This window comes from Balaenoptera borealis (assembly GCF_965194805.1).
Source record: "Balaenoptera borealis genome assembly, chromosome: 7".
Taxonomy (NCBI): Eukaryota; Metazoa; Chordata; class Mammalia; order Artiodactyla; family Balaenopteridae; genus Balaenoptera; species Balaenoptera borealis.
This window is the reverse complement of record NC_138864.1, coordinates 82,083,242-82,111,124: the sequence shown is the minus strand read 5'-3', so window position 1 is coordinate 82,111,124 and position 27,883 is coordinate 82,083,242. Positions and strand designations below refer to the sequence as shown.

The following is a 27,883-nucleotide window of genomic DNA, read 5'->3' as shown; positions in this document are numbered from 1 at the left end:
TTGTAAATCACCAAATACTTTACATTTAAACATAAGTTCTTAATTGACTTGTAGAACTAGAAGGATTCAGCAACATCCTCAATTCACAGACTGAAGAATGCAACTTCTTCCCCACCAAAGGGCCTTCATCCCTTGTTCCTTCTGTGAAAATCCTTTTCCCTCTGCATCTTCACGTGGACAGCTCTTTCTGATCCTTGGGGTCTCATCTGAGACGTCACTTTTCAGATAAGCGTTTCCTACATAACCCATCTAAATCTTTCTCTCCCTTGTCCTTCGCCCTCTTCCATTAGTCTCCTTTTTACCACCCTAGTTGTTTCCTTTGTACTGAGTGTCATCACAAATGGTAATTAGATATTTAACTATTTTATACTTGTTTATCATCAGTCTACAAGCTCCTTGAGAGCAAACTATTATATTAAACTCTACATAGGAAGCCTCTCATACAGTGCCTACCAAATGATAGCCTCTCAAAAACCGTTTCTGGGGTGAGTGAATGAATGAATGAATGAATGAAAATTATAGGGCCCCACTGAAGCTGTAGATTTTCTAAGCTCAGAAGCATCATGTGATCAAGTTTGTGTTTGAGAAAAGTAACTCCAGCTGAAGAGTGTGGAGGCTGGATAAGAGAGACCACTTAGGAGACTAGAGAAGGGATGATGAGGGGCGGAACTAAGGCAGTTATGGTAGCAATGAAGACAAAAGAACAAACGTGAGACTTTCAAAATCAGTAAATACTACATAGAACAAAAACTACCAGGTTGTAGGTTATGTAGGAGAGTTTTAGATGACTACGGTGATTTATTCATTCCACAAATAATTGGCGATTTAACAGGCAGGCATGATACCTGTTATCATGGAGTTTATAGTCTAGGAGAGGAGGCTTAAAACAAATCATTATATATAAACAAATTATTTTATTATACCTGAAAAGCTACACAGAAAGAAGGTGACCAGGTGTATGGTGTGGCCCTCGCTGAGTCAGGAAATGCAGAAGGAAGAGCAAATCCAGAGGAGGAAGAAGATGATAAATTCATCAGTAATGTGGTATTAATAATCCTTGCCAGTCCTTTCAAATGTGATGATCACATGTGCAAAAGCTCTAAACACATTCCACAGATGAAGGCTGTTACTATTACTCCTCTGTGTCCTTCATCTCCCCAGCAGAGAACCCCAGACATGGTCCCTCTAAGGAGTATAGGGCATAAACCAGAAGCACAAATACGGCTTCTGGCCACTCACTATCTGTGTGATCTTGCGCTTCATTTTCCTCTTCTATTAAATGAGGGGTATTGTGTGCATTTATTTGCTTATTTAAAAAAGAAGATTAAAATATGAAAAGAAAAAACCAGCACATTAAACTTTTTTTTAGAAAGGAGGAAATTGGAACAGATGATCTCTCAGGTTTCATCCAAGTCTGCAATCCTATGTTTTTGTTGCTCAATAACTATTTGTTGATTTTATTTGATTCCTTTGGCATGCTCAGTTGACTGGTGGCTGGACATGCTTTTGTTCATCTCTTCAGCAATCTTGGCGCACAGATCTGAGCTACATGCAACAATGGCATGACTTGGGAGCAACTGAGAATTTTCAGGTGGGCTGCCAAGAGTTTGGGATGCACCATGTTAACTGCACGTGCCTTTCTGAAATGTGACTGGACCCAGAAAACAATATGAATGAGTGAATAAAAGAATCAACAGAGACACTGTAAAGCAGAAAACTGAAATAGGTTGGTCCAAAAATTAGCAACCCTAAACCAAAATAATTATACATAGACCACAGAGACTTTCAGAGTCACTAAATAATATATAGAACACAAACTACCAAGTTGTAGGTTAGGTAGAAGAGTTTTGGGTGACTATGGTGATTTATTCATTCCACAAATAATTAGGGATATAACAGGCAGGCATAATACCAGTCATCATGGAGTTTACAGTCTAGGAGAGGGGACAAATAGATAGAGCACAGAAGAAGTATAAAGTTAGAATACTGTCGACTAAATTGGGGAGTTTCTGGTTTTAAAACGGCTAATATCTCTTGCATCGGCAGCTTGTCAGCTGAGTCAAACATTCTAATAACCCTTTCATGGTGATAAAAAAGACTGAAAGATCTGTCAAGATTGGTCTACTGATTTAAGTACATTAGGTGTTTCTTTTTTGTTGTTATTTAATTTTAAAAAGTTTTAATTGAAGTATAGCTGATTTAAATATTTTATTAGTTTCAGGTATACAACACAGTGATTCAATATTTTAATAGATTATACTCCATTTAAAATTATTATAAAATATTGGCTATATTCCCCATGCTGTGCAATATATCCTTATAGCTTATTTATTTTATACATAGTAGTTTGTGCCTCTTAATCCACTACCCCTATTTTGCCCCTCCCCCTTCCCTCTCACCACCGGTAACCATTAATTTGTTCTCTATATCTGTGAGTCTGTTTCTGTTTTGTCATATTCATTTGTTTTATTTTTTAGTTCTACATATAAATAATAACATACACTGTTTGCCTTTCTTTGTCTGACTTATTACACTACGCATAATATTCTCTAGGTCCATCCATGTTGTTACAGAATTTCATTCTTTTTATGGCTGAGTAGTATTCAACTGTATATATATATATACCACATCTTCTCTGTCCATTCACCTGTTGATGGACACTTAGGTTGCTCCCATATTTCAGCCATTGTAATTAATGCTGCTATGAACATCGGGGTGCATGTACGTTTTTGAATTAGTGTTTTTGTTTTCATTGGATATATACCCAAGAGTAGAATTACTGGATCATATGGTAGTTCTGTTTTTAGTTTTTTGGGAAGTCTCCATACTGTTTTCCATACTGGCCACAACAATTTACATCCCTACCAACAGTGTGCAGGGTTCCCTTTTCTCCATGTCCTTGCCAACGTTTGTTATTTGCAGACTTTTCAATGATAGCCATGCTGACAGGTGTGAGGTAATATCTCATTGTGGTTTTGCGTGGCATTTCTCTGATGATTAGCGATGTTGAGCATCTTTTCATGTGCCTGTTGGCCGTCTGTATATCTTCTTTGGAGAAATGTCTATTCAGGTCTTCTGCCCATTTTTAATTGAGTTGTTTTTTTGATATTGAGCTGTATGACCTGTTTGTATATTTTGGATATTAACCCCTTATCTGTCATATCATTTGTAAATATTTTCTTCCATTCAGTAGGTTGTCTTTTTGTTTTGTCAATGGTTTCCTTTGCTATGCAAAAGCTTTTAAGTTTAATTAAGTCCAATTTGTTTATTTTTGCTCTTATTTCCTTTACCTTAGAAGACAGATCCCAAAAAATATCGCTATGATTTATGACAAAGAGTGTTCTGCCTAGGACTTCCCTGGTGGCACAGTGGTTAAGAATCCACCTGCCAGTGCAGGGGACATGGGTTCAATCCCTGATCCAGGAAGATCCTACATGCCTTGGAGCAACTAAGCCCACGCGCCACAACTACTGAGCCTGTACTCTACAGACCGTGTGCCACAACTACTAAGCCCGTGTGCCACAACTACTGAAGCCTGCGCCCCTAGAGCCTGTGCTCTGCAACAAGAGAAGCCACTGCAATATGAAGCTCACGCACCGCAATGAAGAGTAGCCCCCGCTCACCGCAACTAGAGAAAGCCCACACGCAGCAATGAAGACCTAACGCAGCTAAAAATAAATAAATAAATAATAAAGAGTGTCTGCCTATGTTTTCTTCTAGGAGTTTTATGGGTTTTGGTCTACATTTAGGTCTTTAATCCATGTTGAGTTTATTTTTGTATATGGTATGAGAGAATGTTCTAATTTCATTCTTTTACATGTAGCTGTCCAGTTTCCCCAGCACCACTTATTAAAGTGACTGTCTTTTCTCCTTGTACTTTCTTGCCTCCTTTGTCATAGATTAATTGATCTTGGGGCCTGGGTTTATTTCTGGGCTTTCTATTCTGTTCCGTTGAACTATGTGTCTGTTTTTGTGCCAGTATCATGCTGTGTTGATTACTGTAGCTTTGTAGTATAGTCAGAAATCAGGGAGCATGATACTTCCAGCTTTGTTCTTTTTTCTCAAGATCGCTTTGGCTATTTGGGGGTTAAGTGTTTCCTGTTCCATGAGAACAATAAGCGTCTTTTTGCATTTTTTTTTCTTACTTGCAGGTAAATGCGTTCCTAACTGATATAGTGCTCTACCCTTAAGCTGCTTATATCTCCTTGAAAAGGCAATTGTAATAGTAGAAAACATTTTTTAAGATGAAAATATAAAATTAAAGGAGGATACTAGAGATACAGATTAAATTCCTCTAAGAGTTCAGAAAGTAAGGTGGACCAGAGCTAGAAAGTCAGGGAAGAAGGCAGAACTTGAAGGATAGGTAGTAGGATTTTGGTTTATAGAAAAAAAGAGACAAGAACTACATATTGAAGCTCTATGCATGAGTCACTGAGGAGAACCGGTCTGACAACTGAGGAAATAAGGTAAGATACACACAGGAGGGCTTGCAAGGTCCTTAGACATCAGGCCATCTACATTTTTTAAGCAGTGAATGGTACAATGAAAAAGTTCTGTGATGAATAGCTCATAATAATTTTAAAATTATAATCATCAAAATGATGTAGAATATTAAATATTTTCCCTTAAGGAGAGAGTGAAGCATATAAAGAGGAGATTTGGATTTTTTTTGCCCGTCCTATTATAAAATACCAGTTTTAATTCATGAGTATGCATTTATTTGTTCAACTGGTCTGAAAGGGAAATGGCATGATTAAAGCTTTGGGTGAAAATAGTTTTTTTAAAAACAAACTCCTTCAGAGCCAAAAGATTCCAGTGGCTGTTCAGAGACAGGCTGGATGCATAGATTAAAGTTCAAATGAAACTCATGTGGAAATTTGTACACCATTTTATAAGGCTATAATGGGAAAAACCAAGATCACACTTACAAAACACTGCCAACCTTTGAGAAAAAGATGAGGCTCAAAATTGTTATCAATTACCTTCATTTTACATTTTATTCTGGGAATCTTAACTGATCAGATAGCCAAGAAGACAGGCTAAGGTTTCAGACTCATCGATTTTCTTTTCACTCTTTTGTTTAAAAGCCAGACTCCTGGCTTCAGATAACAGTGATTTAGAGATTTGGTCTCATTTTATAGGTAGCATGGAATTTGTGCTGTCCAATAACTGGAGACAGGCTAGATTATTATCTTTTAGATTTGAAGATGCAAGACCAAGGAGACTCAAAGAGAGATGCAGTGCCACTGCCTCTGTATTTATTTCTTTGGACAAGCTTATGATGCCCGTACATTCATAATCCTCCTTCCCGACCCCCTCTACCCTGAGTCCCCACCATCGCCGCCATTGCTGTTAGATCCATACACCAAGTGGCCAGCAAATCAAAAGGATTATAGGGAAGGCTCCTGACTCACCATCCTCAGCCTGGCCTGACTACTGTGTGAGCACCCTGCACAGGGTAGAAATGGTAATTGTTATAGAAGGGACACTTTCTTTACTTTCTCTTCAGGTGTTCTCAAAAGTATTTTTCTAGGTGTGAGATGTAGGCAGAAGCAAAAGTAATTCCTGATAATCCAAGAGTTCAGGCTAAAAGAACATTCACAGTACCAAATTTTCTACCTCTCTTTTCTTTACACACACACACAAACACACAAACACACTTGAATCTTCCTTTAGTTAAACTGATTAAGTGTCTCATTTGAGGAAAATAATTTTGTGGTTAAAGCGTTTTGTTTGTTTTGTTTTGGTATCATGGATATTTCTTTTGGAACAACAACACGTTCTACGGAATATCAGTGTAGTGGATGAAAGTGTAGATTCTAGAGCCAGACAGTCTGAGTCTGAATCCTAGTTCTGGCACGTATTGTGTGAGCTTGGGCAAAATACTCCATTTCTCTGTGCCTTAGTTTACTCATCTACAAATAGGAACAATACTAATGCCTACCTCATGTGTTTATCCAAAGGATTAAGTGAATTAGATGTTTAAAGCACTAGGAGGAGTGTCTAGAACTTGATGAGAGCTATGGAAGATCACTGTCATTACTATAGCTTGATCTATGGGTACATTCATCATTCAGCCACTGAGTAACCATTAAACTATAGACACTATTTAAGAAACTGGGTACACAGGGTGAACAGGATGGTGAGTGCCTCGAACTTAGGGTGCTAACGTTGTAGTGGGGGAGGTGGATAATAAACAAAAAAATAAATGTATGATATTTCAGAGAATGATAAATGCTGTGAGGAAAGGGACAATGGGTGATGTCATAGAGGATGACTAGAGTCAGTGGCTGGCTAACCTTCAAGACGGTGGGCTGAAAAATCTTCTCTTGGTGACACTGTTGCTGATACTTCAGTTACATCTTCTGTGTAAGGAACACTAAATAGAAGTAAGCGGCAGCATTCTACGCTCTCCAGGGATCCCCTTACAATAAGTCCTTCCTGCCTTAGCATTACCAGTGTTCCTTACATACTATAGACATATTTAAGGATGGTGAACAAAACATTTAAACACCAAAACATTTGAAGAGAAAAGTAGGAGCTCAGCCCTACTGACAGTCACCCCCAAATCCAGGCATCAGCAGAGAATCAGACAGGGACCCTCCTTGCTTCTTTTTCAACATCTTGTCCTAGCTCTAGTCAGGCAGTTCAGACTCCAGACACCCATGTCCTGTCATCAGTCAACTGCAGGAAATTTTTAGAAATTGTTGCCCAATCTGCAAGGACAGGAGGTAGAGGAAATGGAAAAGTGAGAGAGGGAGGAAGTTCTGCTCCTTGGTAGATGATGGAAATCAAGGAAAACATTACTACTTGTGTTTGTTCAGTCCACGCACCTAAAATGTTGGTGTGAGGGATAAAGGCTGTTATCTTGTGGAAATGGAACACACTTCCCTGGGTTAGAATGTTAGTCTTGACTCTTATGGGAAGAACATGGTCTGAGGTGGATTTTGCACGTGGCCCATGCTATTTTTTTGTTTGCAGTTGAAGTTTTTTACATGGGTTTACCCTATTTTGGTTTACAAAGGGCCCTCATACACATATATGATAAATGTTCTTTAATCATATTTCCCAGCTCGGAGCCTGTAAAGATGCCATTCCTAGGCCTGAAATTCTCCCTGCTCTTCACTTGGCAGGTATCTCCTCATCTTTTGGACACATTTTCCCAGGGAGACCACCCCTGGCCGCCTTACCTAAGCAGGTGCTCCCACCCACTCAATTTCTTAATGCTGAGCTCTTTCATTTCCTTCGGAACCTTCATTTCCATTTGCAATTATCCATGTGTTTGCTTACTTCTTGCCTACCTTCCCCACGTGACTGCAGGCTTTATAAAAAGGCAGCACCCAGTGCATACCCAAAACTTCACCAAGTGCTTGGCACGTCCGAGGTGGTCAACATTTGTTAGAAAGCAAAGAATCCTCACCACGAACCTGGGAGACGGGTATTTTTACAAAGGAAGAAACTGAATCTCAAGGGATGAAGTGCCTTGCCCAGGGTCACACAGCTCTTATCTCATGGAGCTGGGACTCTAACTCAGGAATTCCAATGTTCAGTCTTAGGGTTCTTTCTACTACACACCACACAGAAAGCAACTCCAAAATGACTGTCAGGGCACCAAAGGGAGACGTGCGGGTTAGGGTACCCCACTGGGAGGCTGTGATACTGTGACTTACAAAAGAATTATTTATTTAATCTTCATCCCTGATTCTGGCACAGAGCTTTTAAAACCTTTGGGATTTCCTAAAGTGTCTTTTGTTATGTTAATTAATGGTGTGACTTTTGGACACCCCCCCACCTAGGGATAGGGATGGTTGCCAGGACAACCAACCACGTGATTAGAGGGTTGGAACTTTTGGTCCCACCCCCAGACCTCCAAGAGGAGAGAGGAGCTGAAGGTTGAATCAATCTCCAACGGCCAATGACTTAATCAACCATGCCTACGTAACGAAGCTTCCAGAAAAATCCAAAAGGACAGGTTTCAGAGAGCTCTTCGGTTGGGGATTTGGAAAGACTGGCACCAGGAGAGAGCATGGAGGCTCCGTGCCCCTTCCCACATGCCTTGCCCTATGCGTCTCTTCCATCTGGCTGTTCCAGAGTTATATCCTTTTATAATAAACCAGTAATCTAGTAAGTAAAATGTTGCTCTGAGTTCTGTAAGCTGCTCCAGCTAATTAACTGAACCCAAGGAGGGGATCATGGAGATCTCTGATCTATAGCTGGTCCTGGTCAGAAGCACAGGTGACAACCTAGACTGGCAACAGGTGTCTGAAGTGGGGTGGAGGGCAGTTTTGTGGAACTGAACCATTAACATGTGCGACCTGATGCTACCCCTGGATAGATGGTGTCAGAATTGAGGTGAATTGTAGGACACCCAGCTGGTGTTAGAGAATTGCTTTGAATGACTTGGGGGGAAACCCCACACACTGGAATTGGGGTGAAGAATTCTTAGAGACAGATTAAAGCCGATGATGCTTTGGGGTCAGCATCCTGAAATCCTTCCCACAGTGAAAAAGGACAAACTGTCCTGCTCAAGGTACACTCAGCAGCGCAGGGTTGAAAGGTTTCCACATGTCTGTGTGTCCCACTGTTGGTGCTGGGTGGCAGTTGAGACCATGCATTCTGCGGCCAGATCTCTAGTTCTAACCCCAGTGCAACCACTTACTAGTTGCATAACTTTGGGTAAGTTACTAATGTTTGTACCTAGTTTTCTCTTCTGTAACGTGGGAAAGATAGTCACGCATACCTCCTCGTGTTGATTCTCTGCCTGGAATACAAGGAAGGTACTTAATAAATAAATGTTGAATTAATACTGGAGGAACCTATCGACATATGTCTTCTGTGTACAAAAAGTCACTCTCTTAGCTAGCAGGGTGAAAAATGGTTAAAAATGTATTTGGAAACTTTTGAGACTTTTAACCATGCTGTTGTCCTCTTATATGGTAATCTATGCAATCGGAATGATTCCAACCCCCAAGCCATACACCAAACTGCTTTATGCATTGACCGTTTTGCTTCACCATGTGTCCCCGTATCACTCTAGTTTTGAGCAGTTACATTTTTTCAAACTTTTTCAGCTGCTGCACACCCAGAATGATGCCTTAAGATGCAATATGTCAGGTGAAAATGAAAAACACATGTTTTTTCAGCGCTTGGTTTCAAGTATTCTTGGGTTTCCAAAAAACACAGATTTGCGAATAAGAATTTCAAACAGACTATACTGAAATGTAGATCTCTAATTGTTCCCCAAGTTGCTATTAGGAATAGGTAATTAATCAGCCGGTATTAGAAGTGAGCAACATTTTGGAGAAGGGATACATGGATTTAGTGTTAAGTCAAATGAGTAGGGCTAAGTCTTACGGGTAGAAATCCAGAAAAACATAATTGACTCCATAGAAGTGGTACTTTCTAACAATTTTAAGCTGTCCAAGTAGGCATCACAGGAGCAGGGTGCTGTAGGCGCTAGTGAGCACAGGGCAGCACAGAATGGTTTGGGCAGAAGCTGGGCAGCCACCTCTTGGGGCTGTTTGGAAGTTATCCATCGGATGGACAGCTTGGACGGGGAGACCTCTGAGGATCCCGTCAACCTTGGAAGTCCATGATTTCTGAATGCGATGTAGAAGTCCATCCTCCCAAATCTATGCTCCTGGGTCCATCATTGGTCAAAAGTTCGATGTTTATAGAAACGTAATCAGTATCAATGCTTCTCTGATGGTGGAAACTCCACTTGGCAAAGAGCCTTTATATGTAAATGACGTCTCTGATAAACAAAGATTAATTTTTGAAATTTATTAGATCTCATCCCTTAGACAAAGCTGAGACAGCTGTTCAGAATATCTGAATCAGGGAGGGTCAGAGCTTTGGGAAGACTTGAGACTCCTAAGAAGTAAAGGCTACCTCAGGAGGAGAATGCTGTAGCCCTATGTGTCAAGGGTCCTGACTAACTCTGGAAGGTCAATGAGTTTCCTGAAAGCAGCATAGATCATTCAGCCCCTGACTGTCCTGCTTATCTTTTGGAGCAAAGAAACTCCCCACTTGCCAGCTGCCTGCTCGACTGCAAATACAGAGTTGTTTGTTGGCTGCCCAGAGCCTCTCAGCTCTGTCAACTGAGGCCAGAAAGAAGAGCTCAGGAACCAGCAGCAGCCGAACAGTTTGGCTGGCCTGTACACCGGGTGCGTGATTCCAGAACAACTCTCTGAGGGAAGGGTGAAAGGAGAATGGGACAATAAATTAGTCATTTGGATTTCCCTACAGGGCCTGCCTCTGTGTGTCCCTCCTCAGACTCTCTGTCTTAACATAGTCCGGTGGATTAATACTAATAACCTCACCTTTGTTGAGTGATTACTACGTGCTTAACACTTTTCTAAGGATTTTGCGTGTATTATCTCATTTAATCTCCGTAACAATCTGTAAGCATTTTTATGATGTCAGTTTTCAGAGACATAAAGTGAGGTATCATTTAGCCCGAAATCACACAGGTAGCGCTGAATCCACCATTTAAACAGATAACCTCACTTAGAAGTCTGGGCTCTTAACCACTATCCACTAGTTAAGTGGGAAAAAGGGAACATGAGGGAGGAAAGGCATTGGAAGTTTGGCTTATATTTTTTGTTTGTTTTTAATTTGACTGTTCTTAACCTAGTTAAATCTATCAGTGTTCAATGCCTGTTTCATATCCTCCCCCACCACGCACACACCAGACTGTACTCCCTGAGTCAGGGCTGTCCTTTCTGCTTAGCCAATGCTAGGCACTTCATCACGGTTTGCTGAGTGAATGAACACAGCAGAGGACATGCCTAAGAAGGATTTTCCTAGAAAAGTCAGAGAAATATTACACAAAAAGCACTAACAGGCAGCAGAGCCTCTCTAATGTCTCAGGGGCTACTGTTTGACTTCATAAGTCTATTCCTTGACCACCACGTCCGTCCTCCTACAGGACGTGACATTCTCTGAGTTCACACTGTTCTCTCTCCAGTTCTGCCCCCTCTGGATGCTCACATAGAAGTTGCTGGTTTTCTCTAGTCATCTCCTTCTTCTCTCACCCCTTGAAATGCAGATTTCCTGGCCAAGTCCCCTGGGTTCTGGGGGAGCCCGTTGACTTCCCTTGGGTGCTGAAACCTCTTCAAGAAGGATTTGAGGGCAAAGTAGATTGACAGATGGTAAGCCTGCTGGAAGGACTCAGAACCAGGGGAGGTGACCAGACAGGACATGGACAATAGGCAGGCGTGGGGGGGATGCTGTGGCAGCCCTGGCAGTAACAGGTTTCAGTAAATCAACAGAGGGAAGTCCAGGAAACCTATGTGGTCTTATTGTATGTGCTGTGAGCACAAACCACAAAAGCCCCTGGTCGCTGTCTGTCTTTAGGGTCTTACAGATGGGAGATATGACAGGACTCGTTGACCTCCTTGAAAGATAAAATTGAGGATGTCAGCCAATATCATAGTAATGACAGTTAGTATGAGAGAAATTCCCTCCTCTGAACTGGGAAGAGTTTCCAGATCTTTGGGGAGGAGTGACTGCTGCGTGGTAGCAGGTAGATCAGGAGCTTTTGCATAAATTACAAAATTCAATTTGTAAACAATCCTGTAAGGCAAGCACTATTAAATCTATTGTACAGATGAGGAACCAGACTCATCTCCAAAATCACACAGTAACAGTAGCCCCTGCATTTTGTACTAAGCCACATACAAATTTTGATTTCTTGAGCACCCAGTATGCACCAGGCACTGATGTGAAAATGATTTCTGGTGATTGTCCTGATTTGCCTCAGGGCTGAAGATAAGCTGAAACATCTCAGCTACAGAACACTTTGGCCTCTTGCAAAGGATGTGGCCAGAGATGCCTGGGGGCTGGGGGGTGGGGCGGCCACTTCAAAAGTGCCACGAACTTCAACCTTTCCCTTTAATTTGGGGATGACCATGCTGTATAGCAAAAATCCCTTTTCACATTTTAACAAACAGGTTAAAACAGACAGGAACTACAACTGTCCATTTAAATGAATTTAATATATTTCTGAGCCGAGGCCTTTCAGAGTCTTGGTATTCAAACTTAAGCCAAAAGATTAATTTAGTCCAGTGTTTCTCAACCATGACCTCATATTAAAAAAAAAAAAAAGAATAAAAAGGCTGATGCCTGGGCTCCACCCCAGAAGAAATGATTCAAACTTTCTGGGGGTGGAGCCCAAACTCTGGTATTTTTTAACACTCCCTAAGTGAGAGCCACAGGTAGCCAGGGCTGAGCCACTCTTTAAATTAAGGGTCCCAGTGCCGTTTTATCTAACACAAACAATTGAAGCTCAAGTTGACTTGAAAATTCAAGGTGATCTTACATTTTTCTCCATGGAATACTGGCTATCAGAAACTCCAAGCAAACAATAACAAGGAAAACTGTGATGGAGATTTGGGGGGAAAAATGCCCAGCAGCCAGGGCTGAAGACAGGGGAAGATTATCAGAACCACCATGCTAATTAGGGAGAACCAGCCGCCCTGGCGGAAGGCCAGGGGCGTGGCAGAACGGATGGGGGTGGAGGACACGAGAAATTTTAGGAAATTAGAAATTTTAATAACTTTGGCCGTCAAGGGTTGCAGTGGGATGCTGAACTTATTGCAAGCCTTGAGAGGAAAAACAGATGAGAAAAGGAACTCTTGTATCACATTCTAGCTGCTTTTTGTTTCTCAAGCTCAGGAACAGAAAGGAAATGAAGCCTTCCCAGGGCTCCTTTCCCTACATCTGATTAAGGGCCCCATAGGCACCCTTTGTGAACACCAGGGGGAGTAAGACATAATAGGCCTCCTTCACCAGGCCTTTCCATAGAGCATGAGAAAAAATAAATTATGGCTTATTGGTTAGATCCCTTCTTAAATAGGCTCTTCCTTCTCTCTATGGCTAAAGATAACAATCTATTTGTATTCATTTAAAAGAGTATGTAAATGTCCTTTAAAAGCAATAAAATGGATACTATCACCCGGAGGTGGAAGTTGCACTCAAGGGGAGGGGTTAAGAAAGCAGATGCTGGGCCCAACCCCTTTGGGTTTGAGTCCCAGAAACAGCACTTAGTAGCTGTGTCACCAAGGTCAGGTTACTTAACCTCTCACGCCTCGATTTTCCTGTTTGTAAAATGGGCACCTTGTAGGATGGTTATGAGAATTGAGGGGTTGATACAGATAAAGCTTGGAACAAAGCCTGGGGTATAGTAAGCAGTCAACGAATATTAGCTAGTGCTTGTATCAAAAAGATCACCAGGAAATTTTAATTTTCGATTTGAATTCTTCCACAACAATTCCAAGTACTTTATATTAAAAATCATCCAATTCAGATATGGTAAAGCCAGTGGAGTCTTTGACAAAAAGTGATATTTAAAGGTAGAACTGAGAGTCATTCTTCATACAGAGCAAAGGTCACTTATTCTAGCAATCTATGATAAGAATATACAGAAAATAATGAATCTGTACTATCATAAAATGGCTAATACATATTTTAGATATACAAAAATGTACCCGCAAAGAATGAACTAATAAAACGAGTGTACCTAATGAGGAAAGACAATGATCTGTTAGAATATCACTATCGTAAACTTTCCCCAGAGGATGTAAGAAATTAGGTGCAGAAAAGGAGCATGTGGTACTTAAGGACAACTTATACACGTTTTCAGTCTGACAGTAGCCAAAAAGATTCTAGCAGTAGTTATTTCACTAAAATGCATATACTTTTATAATTCCACAAAATTGTTTTGATTGCAATAGATTATCCTCTACGATGTTATGTCATTTTAACAAAATGAGCAGCCAATAAGGAAGCTCTGGGTCAGTTTTCCCCACATGAGAAATGATGGCACATTTACCATGGATGGAGGCCACGGAATAAACATGGCTGTATCAAACATTCCTGATGACAAGGGAGAACTCTGCTTGCATGTTTTTTCATACTAGCACACATAACTTTTTTCCCCTGTGGATCTTCAGCGAGGCAAGGCAGTTGCCTTGGCTGTATGGAATTCAGCAAACAGAAATGCATGACCAGTGACCACACACTTGCATCTGGATGAGGTTTTGGCTGACTGTGCTTTGGGATTTTAACATTAGCCACTAACAAGGATCCCCTTCTTTTTGACTATATAAGTCAACTCTGAGAGCCACAGGGTAGAGTCAATTTTTTTGGTAGCTTCTTCCATGTCTACCAAGCACCGAGAGTGTAGGTGGCAGAGCCTGACTCTCTTGTCATCTGTACCTCTTGCAGTTGGAGGAACCAGAGTCTGGCAAGAAATCGGAATGATGGGGGAGAGGGAGGACTTCAAGAGTGAAGTGAAACATTCTTTTTAGCATCCTAGTAACATGTGTGGGGAAAATGGATACAGATATCAGACAGAATGACACAGAGGTCAAAAGCATGGCCTCAGCCTGGGCTTGAATCCAGCTCCACACCTACCAGCCCTGTAACTTGGATTCATTTGCTTAACCTCCTTAAGCTTCATTTCTTCATTCTGCAAGTTGGGGAGACAGTAGTCTCTTCCTTACAAGGTAGTCATGGGAATGAAACAAGATGGTACTTATAAAATGCTTTATCTTGTAGTGTATTTTTTTTTTTTTTTTTTTTAGAATTTCACTTATTTATTTATTTATGGCTGTGTTGGGTCTTCGTTTCTGTGCGAGGGCTTTCTCTAGTTGTGGCAAGCGGGGGCCACTCTTCATCGCGGTGCATGGGCCTCTCACTATCGCGGCCTCTCCTGTTGCGGAGCACAGGCTCCAGACGCGCAGGCTCAGTAGTTGTGGCTCACGGGCCTAGTTGCTCCGCAGCATGTGGGATCTTCCCAGATCAGGGCTCAAACCCGTGTCCCCTGCATTGTCAGACAGATTCTCAACCACTGCGCCACCAGGGAAGCCCTCTTGTAGTGTATTTTAAAATCCTCCCAAAACTCCTATGAGGTAGATACTATTGTACTCATTTTGCTGATGGGAAACTGAGGCTCAGAGGCATTCTATAACTTGCCCACTGTCACCCAGCAGGTAAGTGGAGGGAGCTGGACACAAGCCCAGGATTTCTCTAAAGCTGGTGCTCATCACTACTGCTTTATGCTCTTATTGGCCCATATGGCAAAATCCCAGCAAGTTAGGACTAGTGGGTTCTCAGCCCCACTGACCAGCCCTTCCTTTTAGAGTGAAGGAATAACATTAGGAACAGTTCAGTGATCAAGCTGAACTAACGTAAACTAAACTCAAGGGTAGAAGGCGGGTACAAGAAATCAATTCTAAAGACTCTTTCCCCAGCAGTGTTTCCTCTGTTGGTTCATATCCCCAGCAAGGAAGAGCACAGAGTAAATTGAGAAAAATGTTCAACCCAGATACTAAAATAACAATGATTGACTGGGGTAAGGCAGAAGTAGAAGGGTAAAGAAGGAGCCAGGTGGACCCTCTTTTTTTTTCAAAGCCTGTTAGTTTAGTTTCTAAAAATGTTGGTTGAATGTGATATAAAATCCAACCTTTTTGAAAAGCTAACAAATTCGAGATTTCCAGACCCGTTGTTATTTATTAATTGTTCATTAAACACCTGTTATCCATAAACAACAGGCCTCAGGCAAACCAAAGAACAATTAGCTTTTTCTAGTGTCAACAGAAAACAAGTCCACAAACTCCCAGTTGGTCTTCCCAGCTTCTGACATTGGCCTCAAATATACATACTCAAAAATTCAGATGAGAAATTTAAAATAAATGTTACTAAATGCTTGCTCCTTCTTTGGTTTCCGAATTCACACAAATGAGACCTGTAGAGTATAAAGGTTTTACTTATTTAACTGGCTTCAATATTCAATTTGCATTTATACATTGGTCTGTGTGTTTGAGAATGCTTCATCTATTTGTATGAATTTGATACTATCCGGTTTAGATTGAACACCTGTAGAGGGCAGCATGCCATATTTATTTAACGGACGGATACAGAATCTCTCCTAATGGTGGTGGTGGTTATCATCGTCATCACCGTCACCATCATCATCACCATCACCACTCTCATCATCGTCACCATCATCATCACCATTATCATTATCATCACTGTTCTTATCATATTCCTGGGTTCTGATCTTAAAGAAAATTTCCATTACAAAGTTGCAAGGTAGGAGACGGGTATATAATCTTTCTCTTCTTTATGAAGATTAATTGTGTAGGTTATTTCCTGACATTATTTTACTTAAAATGCAAAAGGCTCTCCCACTTGCACACCACAAAAACTCCTCTATTATGTAAGATGTTGGCATAAAATTCTGCCACTCTGCTATTTAAATAATTCAAAACATTTAACACAACATGCAAAGGCCTATCACTAACAGAGAGTTGTGGGCAGAGGAATCAAACAGAAAGTTCCTCACCAAGGTATGTTTTCCCTCACATCAGCCTGTGGTCTGACAAACACTCCCTGTTGAATCTGTTTCTTTAAGATTCTAAAAATAAATTGATCTGTAAGTGACTTTGCTGTAATACATACAGTGAGTCAGATCAAGGAGTAAGAGCCATTTATAGAATGTGAACTAAACACTGGCCTGAGACAACCATTTAACCCTCGCCAAACAGAGAAGTGGCATTTCGGATTGTACAGAGCTTGATCTGCAAGGCTATTTTGAAACAGAAAGATTCTTTTATTTTAACTTTGGCTAAAAATATTAGAATATGACCAGAGGCTACCACAAGGTCAAAACATCTGTTAACAGGACGAAATGTTACCAGTATAAGAGTGTGCAAGTGTCCATCTATGAAATCTTGGACACACTCAGCCCCAAACATATTATTAGCCATCCATATTCATACATATGTAAGTAGAGACTGTATTTGGTGCAGAACAACAAGTTGTCATTCTATACATTCTCATATAAAGAAGCAGATGGGAGTATTTTGGCTTGCATTGTACAGTGGTTTAGAGTGGATTTGTGTGACCATAAATAAGTCATTTAACATCTCTGAGCCTCAATTTCTTCATCTATAAAATGGAAATAAGTACAGTCCCTACCTCAAGACGTTGATGTGAAGATTAACTAAGAAAATGTATATAAAACACTCAGTATACATAATACAAGTTTAAGAAATGCCAGCTGTAATTCTGCTCTCTTCAGCCCCAGCTGTTATAGGATGGTGCAGTCTCCCTCCTCTTTGGGTGCCCCTTCATTGCTAGAGTACATCTTCATAGTCTTGTAATAGCTGCCTTAGGGGAAAGTGTGATGACTACAAGTTGGTAAGGGTTTTCTTTCCCTTCCTGCATGGCTGATGTAATGAAGATCTTTAAGAGGATATATGATCGGAGGGAGGAAGGGTGTTGTGTGCATGTGTGTGTGTGTGTGAGAGAGAGAGAGAGAGAGAGAATGAATGTGTGTATGTGTATAAGAATTCATCTGGCGACAAGAGAAACTTGCCACTCTCCTCACCTGAGTTCCACCCACAGGAAACATTCGACATTGCCTGCACACAGATCTCCAGCCTCGCACACTGCAAAGAGCTGCACTGCAAGGAACGTGACTTCATATCACAGTGTTCATCACTGACCTCCACCCTGGTAATGAGATCCTTTTTGGCCCTTGTGCAGTTAGCACCCACCTGAGACTTCCTAACCATCTCCTCGATAGCAAATTGGCAGCAAGTATTAGGAAATTCCATGCTGGTATTTGGATGAGTCTTCTCCATTGATATCGTTTATTTAGATTACAGGCGCTTCCTCAATTATAACAATACATCAACCATTTCAGGTTTTTCTTTCACCTCCGGATACATGTTGCCCTTCATAAATGAGGCTGAAGTCAGAACACGTGCTGGTATGACGACACCATCCTGTCTTTCAGGTGTGGTTTCAGGGTCACACTGAACACTTGCGTCTGGAAGGCTGACTTCACAGCACAGCACGGCCACATTCTGCTACTCAGGGGGGTGAGATCATGGTGCTGGCATGAATTTATCGCTCTTTTAAACGAATGGGGTTGAATTCAATCTACTGACCTTGATTGGGAGGCTAGTGATACAAGCTGTGTAAAATAAAACAAGACAAAATAAACAAGGGAAAACCACAGCGCATGCAGCCACTTGGTTCAGAAGTGACACTACTGAATTTGGTCTGTGAAGGTCTTGTCACATGAAAGCCTAGAAATAGCTATGACCTAAACATGGGGGTAGGAGACGACCCATTTAGAAATGAATGGACACATTCCATTGTGCTTGTATAGTGTTTAAAATCTATTTTGGGGCAAGGGGATATTGTAAATACTTTCCTTTGTTCATAACTATCATAACCCAAACTTTCTGGCTCTCGGCATTTTTCAGTAACCCTGCGTGCCAATAGTTTTTTACACACTGCCTGACAAGGCAAACATTATTCTACCAGAGACGCAGGATTCCCTGTGACCCCTCTGAATCTCCAGGGCCAGCCAAGACTAGATTGGACTTTCTGACTAATCCTAGTCTGGACATCTCTAGGGGCTGCCCTAGTCTCACTACACAATTCCAAGGCCACTCAGTTCTGAGGGCCCTCAGGAGATGTTGCCATATTAGGCATGTGGAAATGTCCACACCATTCTGAAATTCTTTTGGAAATAGAGATTTAATATAACTTTTTCGATTAGACTTCAATTCCAAATTTGGGACTAGATTTAGGTGAAATTAATTCAGGGACTCCTCACTGGTTTTGTAAAATGTTAATGCCAGCAAGCATTCCTTCATCTTCAATAGTAGGTGGATCATAGATTTTCATTTAATTCTTTTTCATTTGATTATCTCTTTGGTTAATGGCATTTCTATAGCAGAGGACACAGCAATCTTTACAGACATCTCTTGATTCTAAAGTGGCTGGCTGGATAAGCATATTATTTTATTTGTTTATTTATTTATTTATTTATTTATTTATGGCTGTGTTGGGTCTTCGTGACTCTAAAGTGGCTGGCTGGATAAGCATATTATTTTTTTGTATTTATTTATTTATGGCTGTGTTGGGTCTTCGTTTCTGTGCGAGGGCTTTCTCTAGTTGCGGCGAGCGGGGGCCACTCTTCATCGCGGTGCGCGGGCCTCTCACTGTCGCGGCCTCTCTTGTTGCGGAGCACAGGCTCCAGACGTGCAGGCTCAGTAGTTGAGGCTCACGGGCCTAGTTGCTCCGCGGCATGTGGGATCTTCCCAGACCAGGGCTCGAACCCGTGTCCCCTGCATTGGCAGGCAGATTCTCAACCACTGCGCCATCAGGGAAGCCCCTAAGCATATTATTAAATGTAGGTTAATCTGTGGCTTCTTTCCTCTTCACCATGATGGCTCTGGGTGACAATAAGGGGGAGCCTGGGGCCAGGTATGGAAAAGTGAATGGTATAGGTATTTCCTGGATATATGGTTCCTAGTATCTCCATAAGGCCAAATATAAATTGTAGTTAGAAACTGTTACCCTATGAACACCTTCATCACTTAAAGAAGATTCCTTCTGGAGACAATAATGATCTTTATTAGGTACCAGGCCTGTGTGAAGATCTGGTGATACCAAGACATGACCTTGGTGGGTGTGATTTCATAGGAAGAGTAGGCTCTAGAATATTCCCTTTAATAGTAGAATTCTTTAGTAGCACTGTTCACTAAGACACTTGGTATAAATGGAACCACCTCTTCCAAGTGGATTTAGTTACTGAAGAAATTAAAGGAATTCCCTATAAGGTAGCTTTTCTCATCAGATGGCTCCAAAACAAAGACCTCAACAATATTAGCATAAAGGGTTCAGGAACAGTGATTTTTGGCATTTCCAAAGAGTAGGTTCCTTCTATTTCTGCTACCTGAATAACAGAGAATAAATCAGAGACTTGGCATTGACTGCTCCACTGATCTATTAATTTTGTCTTTCACTGATTCGGTTCCAACTATATGTTTGATGGAGACAACTTTTATTTATTGTTTAAATCATACAGTAATCTAAGCAAACTCATCAGTTCAAGGATATTAAATCAAAATCTATTTACTATTGAGTAGGATTTAATTTAAGATGGAAGCTTCCTGGAGACCCAAATCTGGGGTTTAGTGAGACCATCCTATTCTAGAAATGATGTCAGAAGACTGTTTGGGTGCTTACCTAGTAAGGCACCAGGGTCCTGTTATTAATAGATCTGTGCAAAATAATTTACCATGTTAATACCTTTTCTTCCTCCTTTCCAATTATTCCTTATTGATGAATCTCTTATTTAAGCATTATCAAAAGGTCACTAGCCAATACTATATCTAATTCAAAAATGTATTACTAGGCTTATATCATATCAATCTTAAGAACTGACCAGTTCTGTGAGGATGATCTGCATAGCCATATTCATATTTTTTCCTATATTTAGAACCAGGGTCAGACCTTCTCAATTTTCAGGGCCATTTTTACTTTAAAATTAAAAAAATTTTACTTTATTGTTGTAAGAACACTTAACATAAGATATAACCTCTTAACAAATTTTTAAGTATATTATTACATTTTATTACACATTATTACATATTATTATTATTACACTTTATTATACATTGTTGTTGACTATTAGTACAATGTTGTACAGCAGATCTCTAGAGCTTACTCATCTTGCTTGACTGACACTTTATGCTGGTTGATTAGGAACTCCCTACTTCCCCTTTCTCTGAGCCCCTGGCAACCACCATTCCACTCTCTGATTCTATGAATTCAACTATCTTTGATACCTCATATAAACAGAATCATGCTGTATTTGTCTTTCTGTGACTGGCTCATTTCACTTAACATAATAATTTCTTGGCCAACATGTATGTGAAAAAATGCTCAATGTCACTAATCATCAGGGAAATGCGAATCAGAACCACAATGAGATTAACACCTCACACCTGTCATGGCAGCTATTATCAAAAAAACCAAAGACAAGTGCTGGCAGGGCTGTGGAAAAGTTGGAAACTCTGCACATTGTTGGTGAGAATATAGAATGGTGCAGCTTGATAGAAAACAGTACAGAAGTTCCACTTACCTCAACATAATAAAGGCCATATATGACAAACCCACAGCCAACATCATTCTCAGTGGTGAAAAACTGAAACCATTTCCTCTAAGATCAGGAACAAGACAAGGTTGTCGACTCTCACCACTATTACTCAACATAGTTTTGGAAGTTTTAGCCACAGCAATCAGAGAAGAAAAAGAAATAAAAGGAATCCAAATCGGAAAAGAAGAAGTAAAGCTGTCACTGTTTGCAGATGACATGATACTATTCATAGAGAATCCTAAAGATGCTACCAGAAACCTACTAGAGCTAATCAATGAATTGGTAAAGTAGCAGGATACAAAATTAATGCACAGAAATCTCTTGCATTCCTATACACTAATGATGAAAAATCTGTAAGAGAAATTAAGGAAACAGTCCCATTTACCACTGTAACAAAAAGTTAATAAATAAAATACCTAGGAATAAACCTACCTAAGGAGACAAAAGACCTGTATGCAGAAAACTCTAAGACACTGATGAAAGAAATTAAAGATGATACAAACAGATGGAGAGATATAACATGTTCTTGGATTGGAAGAATCAACATTGTGAAAATGACTCTACTACCCAAAGCAATCTACAGGTTCAATGCAATCCCTATCAAACTACCAACAGCATTTTTCACAGAACTAGAACAAAAAAATTCACAATTTGTATGGGAACACAAAAGACCCCAAATAGCCAAAGCAATCCTGAGAAAGAAAAATGGAGCTGGAGGAATCAGGCTCCCGGACTTCAGACTATACTACAAAGCTACAGTAATCAAGACAGTATGGTACTGGCCCAAAAACAGAAATATAGGTCAATGGAACAGGATAGAAAGCCCAGAGATAAACCCACACACATATGGTCACCTTATTTTTGATAAAGGAGGCAAGAATATATACAATGGAGAAAAGACAGCCTCTTCAATAAGTGGTGCTGGGAAAACTGGACAGCTACATGTAAAAGAATGAAATTTGAACACTCCCTAACACCATACACAAAAATAGACTCAAAATGGATTAAAGACCTAACTGTAAGGCCAGACACTATAAAACTCTTAGAGGAAAACATAGGCAGAACACTCTATGACATAAATCACAGCAAGATCCTTTTGGACCCACCTCCTAGAGAAATGGAATTAAAAACAAAAATAAACCAATGGGACCTAATGAAACTTAAAAGCTTTTGCACAGCAAAGGAAACCATAAACAAGATGAAAAGACAGCCCTCAAAATGGGAGAAAATATTTGCAAACAAAGCAACTGACAAAGGATTAATCTTCAAAATTTACAAGCAGCTCATGCAGCTCAATATCAAAAAAACAAACAACCCAATCCAAAAGTGGGCAGAAGACCTAAATAGACATTTCTCCAAAGAAGATATACAGATTGCCAACAAACACATGAAAGGATGCTCAACATCACTAATCATTAGAGAAATGCAAATCAAAACTACAATGAGGTATCACCTCACACCAGTCAGAATGGCCATCATTAAAAAATCTATAAACAATAAATGCTGGAGAGGGTGTGGAGAAAAGGGAACCCTCTTGCACTGTTGGTGGGAATGTAAATTGATACAGCCACTATGGAGAACAGTATGGAGGTTCCTTAAAAAAGTAAAAACGGAACTACCATACGACCCAGCAATCCCACTACTGGGCACATACCCTGAGAAAACCATAATTCAAAAAGAGTCATGTACCACAATGTTCCTTGCAGCTCTATTTACAATAGCCAGGACATGGACGCAACCTAAATGTCCATTGACAGATGAATGGATAAAGAAGATGTGGCACATATATACAATGGAATATTACTCAGGCATAAAAAGAAATGAAATTGAGTTATTTGTAGTGAGGTGGATGGACCTAGAGTCTGTTATACAGAGTGAAGTAAGTCAGAAAGAGAAAAACAAATATCGTATGCTAACACATATATATGGAATCTAAAAAAAAGGAATTGGTTCTGAAGAACCTAGGGGCAGGACAGGAATAAAGACGTCGACGTAGAGAATGGACTTGGGGACACGGGGAGAGGGAAGGGTAAGCTGGGACAAAGTGAGAGAATGGCATGGACATATATACACTACCAAATGTAAAATAGATAGCTAGTGGGAAGCAGCCGCATAGCACAGGGAGATGAGCTCGGTGCTTTGTGACCTCCTAGAGGGGTGGGATAGGGAGGATGGGAGGGAGATGCAAGAGGGAGGAGATATGGGGATTATGCATAAGTATAGCTGATTCACTTTGTTATAAAGCAGAAACTAACACATCATTGTAAAGTAATTATACTCCAATAAAGATGTTAAAAAGAAAACAGTACAGAAGTTCAAAAAAAAAAAGAACTACCATATGATCCAGTAATCCCACTGCTGAGTATTTACTCAAAAGAATGGAAATCAAAATCTCAAAGAGATTTTAGCACTCCCATGTTCACTGCAGCATTGTTAGCAATAGCCATGATGTGGAAACAACCTAAATGTCCATCGACAGATAAATGGATAAAGAAAATATGGTGTATTCAGGCTTAAAGAAGGGAATTCTATAATATGCAATTTTTTTCAGAAAAAGCTAACAATTTTTGAGCATTTACTATGCTAAATGCTCACTTGCATTATTTCATTTAATCCTCATAAACATCTATATAGTTAATTATAATTATGTACCCATTTTTCAGGTGAGGAAATGAGGCCAAGAGCAACTCAATAATCTGCCTAAGGTCTCAGGACAGTAAGTGGTGGAACCAGCACTCAAGCCCAACTCTTCTGATTATAGATAAGTTCTGCTTTTCTCTGAAGCCCGCACACTCTTCACTACCTCACGATATTGTTTCCATTTGTCAAGATTTAATTTCCTCAAAAGCAAATCTTTTCAAATCTTAAAAGTTTGACTTATTCCGAATTTTCTAGAAGAGTCTATGAGAAGATTGCAAAAGTTGTTTCTCTTACCTATATAGATTAAATATATCCCTGGTTCAAATCATACCGGATGAATTACTGTACCATCTTAAAAGTTATTGTTTTGAAAATCTTCACTAAATCAAGTCCATTTTATTATAATAATGCCTAAATTATGCAGAAGCTTACAAACCGTTTTCAAATCTCATTTTTTACAAAGTCTTGCATTGAAGTACAAGGATATGCTTTGAGGAGAAAACTACTGGCTAGAAACTGTAAAGGACAATAGTAACACACTACATTTGTTTGGTATGCTACAGTTTCACAGTAATTCTTGTAATCTTCTTTTTTTAACATGAGACAGGCAGAAAGAGTCACTGTTTGATACAGCTGAGGCTCAGAGAGGTACAACCACTAGCCCAAGGTCACACCTTTAGCCCATGACCACAATCCAGGTTTTCTAGTGCTGTGTCCAGTGCTATTTCCCTATGAGCCTCTGTTCCCCACAAAACATGGAAACACCTTCTCGTTCCCAAGGTTTTCTACATTGTCATCCTGGAGAAACAGGGACAGGTTTAGATGTGTGGTTTCCTTACTGAAAAGGATGGTGTCTATCTCAATGTCCAATGACAGGGAAAAATAAGCAGGCACCAAACAATTTTCTCCTTAATAGCTCTCTCAAAATCTACCCGAGTTAGAGTAGGCCAAAGAGAGAGAAGGCGTTTGTCCAGCAGAAACATTTGCCGTTGGGGAGCATTCCCTGGGATATCCAGGAATCCTCTGGGCTAGATGAGTGTAGATTTGGATAACCATTCTCTTCCAGAACCAGGCTATGGGCCACCTAGTGCAACCTTGGAGCCATGCTGGCTGAGATCAAATCCCACCTCTCCCACTTACTAGCTGTGGTCCTTCGAGCAAGTTATATAACCCCTCTGTGCCTGTTTCCTTTGGCAGCAAAATGAGGACAAAAACCATCTACCTTGCAGGACAATTTAGGGGCTTCCATGAGTTAAATGTAAAGTACTTAGGACAAGACTTGGCAATGTGCCTGATGAGAGCCATTATTTTTATTATCTTAATGAATGAGCCTCTCGATTTCTTTATATAGCAAGTGGGAATAATGACAAACCTGTAACACGAATCAAATTAGATTAAGTCTGTGAAAGTTCCTTATAAATCATAAAATGCTCTGTGCATCTAGAGAATAACTGCTGCTGTGCTGAAGAGAAAGTTGTAATGTCTGAATTATACCTGCCTTCCTATTGTAAGGAATTTACCCTTTCTCCTCAAACTGAGAAAGAAAGTGATTTACATTATGATCCCTAGCCTAACCCCATTAGTAGCTTGTTAGGCAGGAATCGAATGGTTGAAGTTAGTGTCTAGCAAGGGGGGGTGTTTACCCAAGGCCTGGTGAGTCTCCACGTCTCAGGGGAGGCTCACGGAGATTGTGCTCACTGGGATGGGAGGCCTGGCCCAGCTGCGTGTGGCTGTTATCTGTGTATAGATCTAGAATCCGAGAGTCCTACCGGTCCTGCAGGATTACCTGGGCAAAGCCACAGGCCGCCTGGAGCCCTGAAAAGTGGGACAACCGCTAACTGTGGGTGGCTACTCAGGGGAGCCTAGAGTCCTTTCACCAGTCCTGAAATCAGAGTTGCATCTGACAGAGAAGCAGATGTGTTGATGCAGGGTAAAAAACAGAATGAAATGAATTTTTTCAGAGTTTGAGATGACATGTGATTTCTGACAAGATCGGTAGGAGTGCAGTTGATACAAATGAAGGAAACATAAAAAAATATCTCCTCCTTTTCCTACAGCATCATGCTCTCACCCAGCGGCATACACATGGACTCCAAGCTCTAATGTCTTTAGGAAGACATGGATGCCAAGTGGGGACCGCTGTTCCCCACGCCCTTTCCTGGTTCACTGTGGATACTCCATCCTGAATGCCTGCTGGCTTCTCCCAGTGGAGTTCTACCCAGTTTTCCAAGTACAGTTTCAATGCCATCTCCTTTACTAGGCTACCTCTCAATCTCCACCTAGAACTAATTTCTTCCTACCATGTCCTCATAAAACTTTCATTTGGACCCCCTTCACGCAGAGCTATCAAAGTTTGCCTAGTTTCATAATGAGTTGTGCAAACTGTCTCTGCCTTTTGCTTATAAGGGACTGCCTCTTGTCATCTCTGTGTCAGGGTGACACCTACACCGCATGCTGCTCAAAAGAGCCACTCAATAAATATTCATCAAGTGAATAAATAAATATTTGTTGGCAATAATTAACTTGAACTGAGAACTTCACGGCCTCCAAGAAAGGCTCCGAATTTGTGAAATGAAGCACTGCTCTTTTTTCCCCCTCTTATGCTTAAGGTTGTTTCATAACATCTCCTGCCAGGAACTGCTCCCATTATTAAATTAAGTGCCAGGGGAGCAGAGCACCTTCTGTGACTAAGTACTGAGTGAAACTGTGATGCAGGGAAGCCCCCATTTGCTCCTAGTTTCAGAGGTGAGAACTGTCGACTTTATTTTTGTGCTCCTTCTGTCACAAGCCAGCGTGATTCCCATGGCGGATTTTGGAATTGTGTTTTCTGCTTTCTTCCTTCTACTCACCCCCTCGACCTGAGCCACTCTGAATACACGTACCCAGAGAGGAATTTCAGGAGCACTAATGAGAAAGCAGAGTCCACATTTGCTATTTGGAACCTGGGACTGTGATAAAACTAGATTTTGCACTTCTAACCTGTACTCACTCATTAGTTGTATGCATGAGAGTTCTCTGCACAGAGAACTGAGGGACAGCTGGACAAGGAGTTTCGAAGTAGGATCGTTTACTGTGTTTTTCCTCTACAATTTGAGATTAACTTCGTCATGTAAACAATTAACGAGAGTTCTTCAGATGGTCTTCTGAATTGCTTTTCCCTCTCAGGGATATTGTCAAGCATCCCCTACACTGACTCCCCTGTGGAGGCTTCCCATGGGTAGAATTCCAAATACAGTTCTCAAGTACATGGAATCATTCTTATGGATGATGCCAATAAAGACTTCCAAGAATTCCAGCATCCTTTCCTCAACTCTCTGAACTTCAGGCTGAGGCTTCAAGAATGGCACCCCCAGGAGATCCCCTAAAGGTCACTGCCCACAATGCCCACTCTCAAGCTTTAGACTTTATAGCGACTTAGATAGCATAAACCTTTGCTTAAAGAATAAAAATATAAATGAACTACTGAACTGATGGATGAATAAATGAAATAACACACTCTTAGAAATAACGCTTAGCTCTTCATGGTCACTGGATCCTAAATATCCTGATGGGGACTTATATATTTTTTATCCTAAATGAAAATCATAAATGTCTTAGCTGAAAGAGACCTTAGTGATAGACGATATACGATTTTTAAAAGCCATGGCCTCACAAATGAACTTATCTACGAAACAGAAACAGACTCATAGACATAGAGAACAAACTTGTGGTTGCCAAAGGGGTGGGGGGTTTAGAGGAGGGATGGACTGGGAGTTTGGGGTTAGCAGATGCAAACTATTATATATAGAATGGATAAACAACAATGTCCTACTGTATAACACAGGGAACTACATTCAATATCCTGTGATAAACCATAATGGAAAAGAATATGAAAAAGAATATATATATATATATATATCTGAATCACTTTGCTGTACAGTAGAAATTAACATGACATTGTAAATCAACTATACTTCAATAAAATAAATTTTTTTTTAAAAGTCATGGCTTGATTTGTTCAAATGAAATTAAGAAAAAACTGCTTCTCTGGTTGAAGTGTAGGTAGGGGCCTGGAACCTGCCAGCTCTAAGAAATTACATAGCTTGTCCAACATCATAAAGATCTGAGAGGTACAGTCATGACTCCTGAGGTCCTGGCTTGGTTTTTCCTGCTGCATGCTACAGGCTTTTACAGGTGAAGGGTTGTTTCTGGGTACTTACTGGGTAAAAGGACATCTCTCTGACATTAAAATAAATGAGCCACAGACTGTAGGAAGTTTTGAACTGGACTTCC

The 27,883-nt window shown here is 40.5% G+C and overlaps 1 protein-coding gene and 1 long non-coding RNA gene across 10 annotated transcripts in view; one reads left to right on the top strand and one right to left on the bottom strand.

The window, feature by feature from the left end:
- The window catches only part of LOC309631552, a 34,909-nt gene extending 31,215 nt beyond the window's left edge, over positions 1–3,694 (top strand). The window contains exons 2-3 of the long non-coding RNA XR_014246351.1: positions 1,484–1,591; positions 3,296–3,694. This is a non-coding gene — a long non-coding RNA (uncharacterized lncRNA). The remainder of the gene's footprint in view (positions 1–1,483; positions 1,592–3,295) is intronic.
- CREB5 (cAMP responsive element binding protein 5) overlaps positions 1–27,883 on the bottom strand; it is a 409,001-nt gene that overhangs the window by 178,662 nt on the left and 202,456 nt on the right. The window lies entirely within an intron of this gene.